Genomic DNA, 11,721 nt, shown 5'->3' with positions numbered 1-11,721 from the left:
CAGGCCCTATAATTAGCCCAAGGTCATGATGCTGAAAAGGGGAACACTAAGCCTCAAACTCCGTAATCTGGCACCAGAGCCTCATTCTTTACCATTTCCCTATGCTATCCCTCATTCCACGAAACCCGGCTGCCACCCCCCAGGGTGATCAGCACAGTACTACATGGCCTGGTAGAAAAGGCAAAAGAAGATGCATGCCCCAGCCTGCACCATCATGCTGACTCATGCTCACTGGCTGTGTGGCTTTGGCAAGTCACTCAGCCTCTCTGAGCTTTAGCCCAACCTGCCACATGGAGCCACTGTGAAGAAAAAATTTGGAGTGATACAGGTTCATTTATAGAGAAGCACCAGTGTTACCTAATATATAAAAGACAAGTAGGAGGGATGCCTGGGTGGCTCAGCCAGTTGAGTGTCTGCCTTTGGCTTAGGTCATGCTCCCAGGGTCCTAGGATCGAGCTCCACATAGGGCTCCTTGCTCGGCAGGGAGCCTGCTTCTCCCTCTGTCTGCTGCTCCCCCTGCTTGTGCTCTCTCTCGCTCGCTCTCTCTCTCTGATGAATAAATAAATAAAAATCTTTAAAATAAATAAAAGACAAGTAGGAGAGCCTGACCAGAACTGGAGCTCTCAAGCATCTCCTTCTTTCCCAGGCTTTTCCCCACCCCTCTGTAGGCGACTGACCCTGACCCTGAATGTCCAGGGAGGACCGTGTACGTACTTTGTAATGTAACTACTCTGTGGCCACACAGTAAGAAAGGGACAAGGCTGGACCAGTTAGCCATTCAAGGTTCTAAAAGGTGTCATTTCCTTTTTTTTTTTATTTTTTTTATTATATTATGTTAGTCACCATACAGTACATCCGTGGTTTTTGATGTAAAGTTCGATGATTCATTAGTTGCGTATAACACCCAGTGCCCCATGCAATATGTGCCCTCCTTATTACCCATCACCAGCTATCCCATTCCCCCACCCTCCTCCCCTCTGAAGCCCTCAGTTTGTTTCTCAGAGTTCATAGTCTCTCATGCTTCATTCCCCCTTCTGATTACCCCCCTTTCTTTATCCCTTTCTTCTCCTACCGATCTTCCTAGTTCTTATGTTCCATAGATGAGAGAAACCATATGATAATTGTCTTTCTCTGCTTGACTTATTTCACTTAGCATTATCTCCTCCAGTGCTGTCCATGTTGCAGCAAATGTTGAGAACTTGTTCTTTCTGATAGCTGAGTAATATTCCATTGTATATATGGACCTCATCTTCTTAATCCAGTCATCTGTTGAAGGGCATCTCGGCTCCTTCCACGATTTAGCTATTGTGGACATTGCTGCTATGAACATTGGGGTGCATATGGCCCTTCTCTTCACTACGTCTGTATCCTTGGGGTAAATACCCAGTAGTGCAATGGCTGGATCATAGGGTAGCTCAATTTTTAACTTTTTAAGGGACCTCCACACTGTTTTCCAGAGTGGCTGTACCAAGTTGCATTCCCACCAGCAATGTAGGAGGGATCCCCTTTCTCCACATCCTCTCCAACAATTGTTGTTTCTTGCCTTGTCAATTTTTGCCATTCTAACTGGCGTAAGGTGGTATCTTAGTGTGGTTTTGATTTGAATTTCCTTGATGGCTAATGATTTTGAACATTTTTTCATGTGTCTGTTAGCCATTTGTATGTCCTCATTAGAAAAGTGTCTGTTGATATCTTCTGCCCATTTTATGATTTGTTTATCTGTTTCTCGCGTATTGAGTTTGAGAAGTTCTTTGTAGATCTTGGATACCAGTCCTTTATCTGTAGTATCATTTGCAAATATATTCTCCCATTCCGTGGGCTGCCTCTTAGTTTTTCTGACTGTTTCCTTGGCTGTGCAGAAACTTTTAATCTTGATGAAGTCCCATAAATTCATTTTATCTTTTGTTTCTCTTGCCTTTGGGGATGTGTCATGAAAAAGGTTGCTTTGGCCGATGTCGTAGAGGTTGCTGCCTATGTTCTCCTCTAGAATTTTGATGGATTCCTGTCTCACATCGAGGTCTTTCATCCATTTGGAGTTTATTTTTGTGTATGGTGTGAGATAGTGGTCAAGTTTCATTCTCTTGCATGTAGCTGTCCAATTTTCCCAGCACCATTTATTGAAGAGACTGTCTTTTTCCCACCGGATGTTTTTTCCTGCTTTATCAAATATTAGTTGCCCAAAGAGCCGAGGGTCCATTTCTGGGCTCTCTATTCTGTTCCATTGGTCTATGTGTCTGTTTTTGTGCCAGTACCATGCTGTCTTTGTGATCACAGCTTTGTAGTACAGTTCGAAATCCGGCATTGTGATGCCCCCAGCTTTGTTTTTCCTTTTCAACAGTTCCTTGGAGATTCGGGGCCTTTTCTGTTTCCATACAAATTTAAGGACTGTTTGTTCCAGTTCTTTGAAAAATGTCCTTGGTATTTTGATCGGGATAGCATTGAAAGTGTAGATTGCTCTGGGTAGCATGGACATTTTAACTATGTTAATTCTTCCGATTCATGAGCATGGAATATCTTTCCATCTTTTTATGTCTTCCTCAATGTCTTTCAAGAGTGATTTATAGTTTCTAGAATATAGGTCCTTTACGTCTCTGGTTAAGTTAATTCCAAGGTAACGTATGGTTTTTGGTGCTATTGTAAATGGGATGGATTCCCTAATTTCTCTTTCTTCGGTCTCGTTATTCGTGTATAGAAATGCAACTGATTTCTGAGCATTTATTTTGTATCCTGCCACGTTACTGAATTGCTCTATAACTTCTAATAGTTTGGGAGTGGCTTCTTTTGGGTTTTCCATATAGAGTATCATGTCATCTGCAAAGAGAGACATTTTGACTTCTTCTTTGCCAATTTGAATACCTTTGATCCCTTTTTGTCGTCTGATTGCTGTTGCAAGGACTTCTAGTACTATGTTGAATAATAGTGGCGAGAGTGGGCATCCTTGTCGTGTTCCTGATCTTAAGGGAAAGGCTTCCAGCTTTTCCCCATTGAGAATAATATTTGCAGTAGGCTTTTCATAGATGGCTTTTATGAGATTGAGAAATGTACCTTCTATTCCTACACTCTGAAGGGTTTTAATCAGGAAAGGATGCTGTATTTTGTCAAATGCTTTTTCGGCATCGATTGAGAGGATCATATGGTTCCTGAGTCTTTTCTTGTTGATATGATGTATCACGCTGATTGATTTGCGAATATTGAACCACGCTTGCATCCCAGGTATGAATCCCACTTGATCGTGATGGATAATCCTTTTAATGTACTGTTGGATTCTATTAGCAAGTATCTTGTTGAGGATTTTGGCGTCCATATTCATTAGGGAAATCGGTCTGTAATTCTCCTTTTTGAGGGGGTCTTTGCCTGGTTTGGGGATCAAGGTAATATTGGCCTCATAGAATGAGTTTGGTAGCTTTCCTTCTGTTTCTATTTTTTGAAATAGCTTTAGGAGAATAGGTATTATTTCTTCTTTGAATGTTTGGTAGAATTCCCCAGGAAAACCGTCCGGGCCTGGAGTTTTGTTATTTGGAAGGTTGTTTATCACTGACTCAATTTCTTCATAATTAATTGGCCTGTTTAAGGAATCAATTTCTTCCGGTTTCAATCTTGGTAGTTTATAGGTTTCCAGGAAGGATTCCATCTCTTCCAGATTGCTTAGTTTATTGGCATATAGCTGTTGATAAAAATTTCTAATAATCCTTCCAATTTCAATGGTGTTCGTCGTGACCTCTCCTTTTTCATTCATAATTTTAATAATCTGGGTCCTTTCTCTTTTCTTTTGGATAAGTCTTGCCAGTGGTCTGTCAATTTTATTGATTCTCTCAAAGAACCAGCTTCTAGTCCTGTTGATCTGCTCTACTGTACTTCTGGTTTCTGCTTGATTGATTTCAGCTCTAATTTTGGTCAACTGCTTCCTCGTGCGTGGATTAGGCCTGTCCCTCTGTTGCTGTTCCAGCTTCTTGAGGTGAGAATATAAAAACTGCATTTTAGATTTTTCTATTCTTTTGAGTGAGGCTTGGATGGCTATGTATTTCCCCCTTAGGACTGCCTTTGCAGTATCCCATAGGTTTTGGACTGTTGTATTTTCATTCTCATTGGTCTCCATAAATTGTTTAATTTGATTTTTGATTTCCTGGTTTATCGAGTCATTCCTGAGCAGGATGGTTCTTAGTCTCCAAGTGTTTGAGTTTCTTCCAAATTTTTCCTTGTGGTTGAGTTCCAATTTCAGAGCGTTGTGGTCTGAGAATATGCAGGGGATAATTTCAATCTTTTGGTATCGGTTGAGACCTGTTTTGTGTCCCAGAACATGGTCTATTCTTGAGAATGTTCCATGGGCATTAGAATAGAATGAGTATTCTTTGGTTCTGGGGTGTAGTGTTCTATATATATCTATGAGGTCCAACTCGTCGAGTATGGCATTCAAAGCCTTTGATTCTTTGCTTAGTTTTTGCCAGGGTGTTCTGTCTATTTCTGAGAGTGGGGTATTGAGGTCCCCTACTATTAATGTATTTTTATTTATATGTCTCTTTATTCTGGTTAAGAGTTCTGCTCCCCTTTTGGGGGCATAGATATTTATAATTGTCATCTCCACTTGTTGGATACATCCTTTAAGAATAATATAGTGCCCTTCTGTGTCTCTAACTATAGTCTTTAGTTTAAAATCCAATCTGTCTGATATGAGAATTGCTACCCCAGCTTTCTTTTGAGGTCCATTTGCGTGAAAGATGGTATTCCATCCCTTTACTTTCAGTCTGAATGTATCTTTAGGTTCAAAATGAGTCTCTTGTAGACAGCAAATGGATGGGTCATGTCTTTTTATCCAATCTGCAACCCTGTGGCGTTTTATGGGAGCATTTAGGCCATTCACATTGAGAGTGATTATTGAGAGATATGATTTTAATGATGCCATGTTGCCAGTAAAGTCTTTGTTTGTATTGGCTGTGACTTTCTGTTCTGTATCACTCTTGGGGCCTTTTTACTTTTATAGAACCCCCTTAATATCTCCTGTAGGGCTGGTTTCGTGGTTACAAAATTGGCCAATGACTGGCGATTCTGGAAGGTCTTTATCTCTCCATCAGTTCTGAATGACAGCCTTGCTGGATAAAGGATCCTTGGCTGCATGTTTTTCTCTGAAAGAGCTTTAAAAATGCCCCCCCAACCCTTTCTCTCATTCCAGGTCTGTGTAGACAGGTCTGACGTAATTCTGATGCTTTTGCCTTGGTACGTGAGAAATTTCTTTGCCCTGGCCGCTTTCAATACTGTATCCTTGGATCTAATATTTGCGAAATGCACTATGACGTGACGTGGCGTAGGTTTGTCATTGTTGAGCTTGGGAGGGGTCCTCCCTAAATCTTGGACATGAATGTTTGTTTCCCTCGCTAGATTAGGGAAGTTTTCAGCTACAATTTGTTCAAATATCTCTTCTAGACCTCTGTTTTTCTCCACCCCCTCAGGGATGCCGATGATTCTAACATTGGATCGTTTCATTGAGTCAGTAATCTCCCGTAACCTACATTCATGGGCGTGGATTTTTTTAAGACCATCTTCTATTTTCATTTTTTCCTCTATTAACCCATCCTCCAATTCACTAACCCTTTCCTCCACTTCCGTGACCCTGGCCGTCAGAGCCTCTAGTTTTGCCTGCATTTGGCTCATAGAATTTTTAATTTCTGTCAAATTCGCTCTCATTTCTGTCCTTAGGGATTCTATATTCTCAGTAACCTTTTCGTTAATAGTTTTTTCAATTCTACTCATCATTTTGACCATCGTTACTCTGAATTCCATTTCTGATACTTTGGTTACATCCATATCCATTATTTCTGTGGCAGAGGCCACAGACTCACTGTCTTTTCTTTGCTGGGGGGGGCTTCTCCTTCTTGTCATTCTGATGAGGAGAGGTTGCGGGGTTTCCAGAGCCCAAATTATTGACTGGGTCCCAGGCTGTGCCCCTTGTTTTATAGGGATCTTAGGGTCTTCTGAGAGTCAGAGCAGCAGTGGCCAAATCTCAGCCTCTGTCTCAGAACAGAGGGATCGCGGACCGTTCTCCACTGATGTTCTGGCCACTTTAACTCTGTTTCTGTTGGTGCTGCTCAACCCTGCAGCGCCCCGGGATGTACGCCCCACACCCGGCGTCCCAGCCCTCACTTCCAGGGCCGGTGCGTCTCTGTCCTTTGTGTTTCTAACACCACCAGCCACCCCCGCGCACTCCCGGAGCTCCCGGTCTCAGTCTGGTTCCAGTGAGCGCACCGGAGCTCTGGTTTTCAGACTGGTCACGTGCGATCCCCGGCTCACAGTCTCAGTCTGCTCTCTCGAGGGTGCCGTCTGCAAGTCCGCCCGCTCCCCCGTGCAGGTGGCTGCCGCTTCCCAGCGCCCAAACACGGCAGCTCCCTCCCCCTTCCGTTTATCTTCCGATATCTGTGCGCGGTTTCACGGCTCCCCGCTTGGTACCTCAATACTCAGCGCTGGAGATGTTCATTTGTAGAGATCCAGATGTATCTTCCTGCGTCTCAGGCTGATTCCGTGGATGTTCAGGCTGGTCTGGTACCTATTAAACTCAACTCAGGGGACCGGCTGAAAAAGGGGTCCCCTACTCCTCCGCCATCTTAACTCCCTTCCTCTAAAAGGTGTCATATTTTCTGCATCTGTGTATAGCTGCTTTGATTTCATCATCTTCATTGCAGTGGAGTTTTTTTCTGATACATGTACGGTCCACGGGGCTAGCTGTCTCCATTGGTAATCCAGAAATCCCCTTACCCAGCCTGACATCTGCACCACTGAGTAAATGTTTGCTGAATGAAGTCATCAAAAGTCTGCATGTCAGGGCGCCTGGGTGGCTCAGTCTGTTAAGCCTCGGACCCTTGGTTTCGGCTCAGGTCATGATCTCAGAGTCGTGAGATTGAGCCCTGCCTTGGGCACTCAGTAGGGAGCCTGCTTCCCCTCTCCCTCTGCCCCTGCTCGTGCACTCTCTCTCTCTTTCCTCTCTCAAATAAACAAATTAATCTTAAAAAAAAAAAAAAGTCTGCATGGTGTTTTTCCTCAAATGAGCTCATCAGATAAGCATTGACTTAAGGGACCCAAATCTGTAGTAAGATGAGAAAGAGCCTTGGTGGCCCTCAACTTTTAGGTCTCTTCTGCTGAACTAGAGTGACATGCACTTCCTCAAGACAAGCAGGAGCTTTCCTTCAGTCTTATCAGAGAGGTTTCTGTTTGGGCAAGACTGGTTAAAAGATATGAACAGTCAGAGCCTTTGAGTCGGCTACCGCAGTAACTTATGCCGACGGAGGGCATGTGTGGCTGATTGGCTGTGCATGATGGCCAACGGCCCTCATCTCTCGGGGATCCAGGGCCCACTCTGGGAGCCCAGTTCACTGCCCAGACCAAGCCAAACACATCTGGGAATTTGCCAGAATGTCAGCTCTCAACTTCAGCCAAGAGAGTTATTTCAGGAACTGTCAAATGGCCATAGATGAGCCATAGGATGGTCAGTGGTTGTTAGGAACATGTGTAAAGTGCTCAGCACAGTGCCTGGTATGTAGTAAGTGTTCAACTAAAATGTCAGTCCCTGACAAATGTCATCTCCCTTGGGGAGGCTTCGTGAGTGGTGGCATTTGTCACTTACTCCTTGTGAGGATTGGAGACTCTTGGCCCCAGAGAGGGACAGTAGGAGAGCTGAACACCCTGATAAAGGGAGGGCGATGGTGGAAGGAGTTTGAGGCAGGGCAGGGTAGCAAGAGCATGGATTATGGAAAACTGAAAACCTTTTTTACCTACTGCTCTGCTTCTCCGTGGTCTGGCTCTGGAAACCCCAGGAACAGGGTTAGTGTAAGGTGTCTGGCGTAATATGAATATCTACCCAGAATCACGTCTGCTGCCTGCACCGTCCCCGGAGACCATGGGGCTGTAATTGCCACATAAGCTGGTCTTTCCTGAACAAACTTGGGTTCTTGCAAGAGATCAGAAGACACAAACAATCACTCAGGTTCTTTCAAAGAAGTCTTCTCTTGGATCACTTTTTATTTCCTGAGGCCAAACAGCTTGCACGTCCTCATTGTAAAATGCAGACACTCTGAGTGCTTTCTCCAGAGCAAAAATTGGTTGACACTCCCTGCTGATGGATTCAAACATTTTGACTGAACTCATTCAAATTCCCGTCAGTTTAGTCAATTGATGTCATATCAAATATCTGTCAGCATAACCAGCCAAGTCGATTAGACACCTGGTCTTTTTAGTCAGCTAAACTTGTTATTTCTGAAAACAAAAATAAAAAAAATCAAGATAAAAGTAGCCTATCAATTTAGTTAGCGACTGACTAATAACTTCTATCAAAAAAATACATTTTTGTCAAACTACTTTGATTTTTTTTCCCACTGAACTACTTAATCAATCAGTTGTGTGTGGGGTGGGGAGGATATTGACCAGATGTGCAGCTTGCTGAACAAGCAGGGAGGTGAACATCAGAAATGAAATCATCAAAAAGATTCCATCAGAATGGCCACTGCTCAATCATCCACAATAACAATGAGGAATGGGATCCCGCAAGATGGATGACAGGTAGTCCCTGATCACAACAATTTGGTGCACTGACGAGCATTTTTTCTATTCTTTCTAGAAATTCACCTTCCTGTCTCGTTTGTCCATAATTGATAAGAAAATGAGTGTGATTGCCCAGGGAGTGCTGATTTGTGTCCCCAGTTGCCTGTCAAGCACCAATAAGCTGATGGCAGGTTCGCTGAAAACCGAAAGCTGATTGTATTTATTTGAGGTTCCCTTGAGTGTTATATTATACTGAATTAATTTGAAAGATATGATGCCTTCCCAAGTCCAGAGGATTATGATAAATTCAGTGTTTGACACGGTCTATGTTAGACCTGAACTACAGAGTTAAAATCCATTTCTTTGTTTAAACCGAAACCATTCAACCTGGCCTTTGGCACCCTCCTTCTCCACATTTACCCTTCTCTCACGCCTCACCTCACCCTTTCCCAGCTCCCCACCACCTTACAACGCCTCCCCAGGATGCCCGGAGCCTTGATACTGTTCCAGAGCTCTCCCTGCAGGGGTGACAATTTCATAGATAAGTCACACGAAGGGATCTTTGACTCACTGTGCTAATCTTTCCAAGGGTGCTTGTTCTTCAAAAGAGGATACCTGAAGAGGTCTGTGTTTAGTTCAAAGAAGTGAATCACTAATGGTATAATTTCAGATGCCAGGTAACTGGAGAGAGTCCAAGTGTCAGCAGACATGGTTTTAACAAAGCCAAATGTTGTGAAGAGCCATCTTGCTTGGAGAATCAGAACACATTCATTCTCAAGTGTATTCATGCAGAATTAAGTGGCTCGCTTTTGTCCGATTCAGATTTTTCACTGGTCAGATTTTCTCCTGGTCATAGACATTTCTGCAACGGGAATAAGCTGATTATTTATTGCTAGTCACTCTCCACCTACAATTCACTTTTCCAATTTTCCGTGTTGCCTGTACAGTGCTACTTTGTCAATCCCTGCAGTTTATTGACTGTGTTCTGATGGCTGGGGTAAACAAATTACTTCAAGAATGACTGGAGCAAAAAGGGCATTGCTCGCTGGCTTCTGATGATGGAACTGGTGTGTGATCCAATTGGTCCTAATGTCAGGAGGCAGTTCACCATCACGACAGTGCAGGTTGCCATAACCCATTCTATCAGTGACAAACCTTTGTATGGTACCTAATATTGACCTTTTTTTTATTCTCCGTAAGTATCAGATAATATTAGATCAAATGATCTTGCAGATAAAATACTCCCAAATTTTAAAGTCTCCTCCTTTATAACCCACTGAAAATATACAGTACAATAACAACCGTGCTTTATAAATGCATTGGAAGAATAAATAACCAGGAAATTCACATTCTTGCATTAGGCCAGAGGACATTTATTAGATCTAGGTCAAGTCCTTGCACCTTCTAGACCCAAGTCTGTGCTTAGCTCACTGGTCTCCAAATTTCTTTATTGTGCAATTCTACCAGAAAAAAATATTTTTGAGCAGGCACCCCCAGTACATTTGTTTAATTACAAATTGTATTTATGTACTTACATCAGCCAATATGTCAAGGCACAATACACAGGAGAGGGTCATCTTTAATGACAGTGAATGTAAATCCTTTTTAAAGTAGACTTCATAATTTTGACATTTTGGGGGTCTAGTTCTTGTCATGGCTAATTAGGTTGTCATTGCCTTTACTTTCTAATGTGGCTGCGATAATCAGAACATAAGCACAACCGAGGAAGCAATAGTCCCAGCACTCTCCTGTGACTTATTTGGGCTTTTTTAGTCACCCTTTCTTTATATTCTAAAGTTTCTTTGTAAGGATCTTGTTAATCCAAGTGTCCGTTTTGTGTAAATCTTCCTGTACCATGGGAATCCACTGTACTCCAGAATAATGATAATAATACCAATAACCAATAAAAAGCATTTATCCAGAAAGTTTGACTCCAGAGGCTGCACAGGCAGCCACCAACCTCCTGACCTTGCCACGCTGACCTTCACGCAAGGTACACAAGGTCCATAGATGACATGTGACAACTTGAAAAAGGATCTGTAAATTAATTTAAAAATCTTTAAAAAGGGAGGGGGTGTGCCTGGGTGGCTCAGTCATTAAGCATCTGCCTTCGGCTCAGGTAATGATCCCAGCGTTCTGGGATTGAGCCCCGCATCAGGCTCCCTGCTCAGCAGGAAGCCTGCTTCTCCCTCTCCCACTCCCCCTGATTGTGTTCCCTCTCTCACTACCTCTCTCTCTCTCTCTCTCTGTTAAATAAATAAATAAATAAAATCTGAAAGAAAGAAAGAAAGAAAGAAAGAAAGAAAGAAAGAGGATCTGAACCAGAACACCTTAAGTTTATCTCAATTTTTAGATAAAAATATGCATAGAAGTTCTAATATTTTCTATCCACAGCCCAGTCGACTGAGTGTCTGACATATCCCTCAGGGTGAATGTCCCACTTTGGAACCACTGGTTCTAGTTCACCTTAAAATACAGCCTCTTCTGGAGAGGAGGGTGGAGAGGCCCAGGGAGACCAAGTCAGACTTGATGTCCTGCCCAGCAGTTTGGACATCCTGGGGGCACTGGGAAGCATTAAAGAGTCTTTTGAAGAAGGAACGATAGGACCGGATTTGAACTCTTGCAAAAATATTCTGAATGCGCTAAGGAGAATGAATTGTGGAGCATACATAGGAGTGATACACAGGAGATATAACGGGAGAAAGGATAATGGTGTAAAGTAAGGCTGCAGCCTTTAAAATGGAGAAAAGTGGGCAGATTCACAAGATAGTAAAGATTTGGTTATTCATTAAACTTGTCCAAGGGTAAACAGCTGGTAGGCAGCAGAGCTAAATTTAGACCCCAGGTCTCCTCACTCCCAATACAGTGATTTTTCTTCTGATTTGCCGTGTCAGAGAACACCTGGTCCCTCTGTTTTATCCTCCCCCAGGGAGCTAGGTGATCAGGAGCTGAGCCCAGACAGCAGCGAGCAGTTTCCAGCAGGGCGATGAAGGAAGGCAGCAGGAGAGGAAGAGCACTGCCTTCTCCAGATGTATTTGTCTTTGCAGGATCCATGAGGGGGCTCCATGAGTATCTATGTTCTGGGTATTGAATCCCATACTGAAATCACACACTTTCCATGACAGCAAACAGAAACTCCAAGTGACTATTCATTCAAGTCCAGGCCTTAACAAAAACCAGAACCCATCCTGCTGAAGG

At 43.1% G+C, this 11,721-nt stretch overlaps 1 long non-coding RNA gene across 2 annotated transcripts in view; it reads right to left on the bottom strand.

The window, feature by feature from the left end:
• Positions 1-7,979: 7,979 nt before the first annotated feature.
• LOC103663719 overlaps positions 7,980-11,721 on the bottom strand; it is an 8,702-nt gene continuing 4,960 nt past the window's right edge. For both annotated transcript variants that reach the window (XR_568858.2, XR_568857.2), the window contains exons 3-4: positions 9,095-9,385; positions 7,980-8,238 (exon numbers count right to left, since the gene is read on the bottom strand). This is a non-coding gene — a long non-coding RNA (uncharacterized LOC103663719). The remainder of the gene's footprint in view (positions 8,239-9,094; positions 9,386-11,721) is intronic.

Source organism: Ursus maritimus, unplaced genomic scaffold, assembly GCF_017311325.1.
Source record: "Ursus maritimus isolate PB19 unplaced genomic scaffold, ASM1731132v1 scaffold_18, whole genome shotgun sequence".
In the NCBI taxonomy this organism is placed as follows: Eukaryota; Metazoa; Chordata; class Mammalia; order Carnivora; family Ursidae; genus Ursus; species Ursus maritimus.
This window is presented reverse-complemented; position numbering and strand designations above follow the sequence as displayed.